The sequence below is a fragment of the Perkinsus marinus genome, assembly GCF_000006405.1.
Source record: "Perkinsus marinus ATCC 50983 genomic scaffold scf_1104296932818, whole genome shotgun sequence".
Taxonomy (NCBI): Eukaryota; Perkinsozoa; order Perkinsida; family Perkinsidae; genus Perkinsus; species Perkinsus marinus.
This window is the reverse complement of record NW_003215349.1, coordinates 785-2,456: the sequence shown is the minus strand read 5'-3', so window position 1 is coordinate 2,456 and position 1,672 is coordinate 785.

Genomic DNA, 1,672 nt, shown 5'->3' with positions numbered 1-1,672 from the left:
GAAGTGAGTTGTCGTCTGATTCGGCGGGCATGGTGGGGGCGGTATCTGTCACGCATTCCTGACCTACACTCCAAGCACGGAATTCGATATGATCATCGTGGGGCCCACAGAGAGCGAGGCTAGTACAGGAGGCTTATACAGGATCTGTTATCATCCGCGGTGCGAACTCGCGCGTCGATGGGCTATATCGAAGGGAGCTCCAATACTTTCCCTATCATCAAGCTGTTAAGTGCAATACACGACAATTTGCAATGACCTCATACCCAGTCGCTTCAACCTAACCATGTCTTTCTCTTTCCCCTCGATGCCATGGAAGATCTGTGTTCGCAGATGTGTACGTATGTTAGCAGGTGTAGTGATGCTGACATACGTACAATAACTAAGTAATGGCTGATGGTTCGGGTGATACTATAAGTCATGGTTGAATAGCCCGGGCTGCTCCTGTTTGGCAAAGGAGTCCGACGGCTCGATTTGTTTCGTGTTAACTGATTCTGACTCCCGAATTCGAGCCACTACGCATCGTATGCCGCAGACTACCGATTCCATGAGGGCAGAGCATTTTCGAGTATCGTACAGATGTATGCGGAACAACCTCTGAAGGAGCGATACGCGCAGATGTTTGTATCAAAATGGAGCCGCACCGAAACTCATCTTGAAAACAATTATCGAGGAAATTCAGCGGAATGATATACAGTGTCCTATGGTGCAATTCTTTTCATCATCACTGTTGCAACTCACGGAAGCTATCGTTTCCCGATACACGAGAGAGTAGAAAGAAAGCTCACCTTCGGCGCAGGGGCAAGTTGATGTCCGTCGAGTGTTGACTGCCCATCGCTCGGTTTCGCCTCTGTGAAAGACAAGTCACCTCTGTAGTAAAAGTGACTCCACATGTCCAGTAGAGCCTCGCTGGCTTGCCTCACTGGTGTGATATAGTCTAATATTATTCCAATCGCTCTGTTGGTCAGCGACAGACCCTTCTGTCCTCGACCGATATCCCCCGAAGCCACCTCTTGAATGAGTCGGTAAAATAGCAGACAAATGGCCGTCAAGCTCTGCGCTGTCGACTTCAACTGCCGTTGAGCCGCACTGTATCGGGCCTCAATCTCGGACACCTGGTTCTCCAACGCAGAAGCTCTTCCCTCCGCGCGAGTTAGCAAAAATGAATCATTTCTTTCTGTTCGCACATCCGGAGTTCGGGAACGGGTGGGGCTGTTATAAGCAGTGTGATGTGATCTCATTGGATCCTCCTGGTACGCCTTTCCATTGGTGTTGTTGATACTTTCTGCATGGATGAGGCGTTCCATCGATGGTGACATTCCGGACCTCTTTCTGACCGCATGTGCTTCTTCACCGGACATGCTAATACGATCGAGGAATCCTAGATGATGAGAGTGGATCGATAAGTACGTGTTCAAACGCAACGTTAAGTTTCCATCGCGGATCAACGCGGGGAATTTGAGGAAGACTACATGAAACTCCGTACCCCCGGTGATGGAGCGGAGGTTTCTCGGCGTTGACGGAGCGATACGATGGCTAATTATATAACTATGTGAGGTTCATGAGTGTTTCAGCTGGCGTACATTCAACTTGAATGATTCGAGTTACACAAGTCATTCTGAGCCCCCCCCCCTAGCAAGTTGAAAACATGTTGTGATGACAAACTCATCATCAA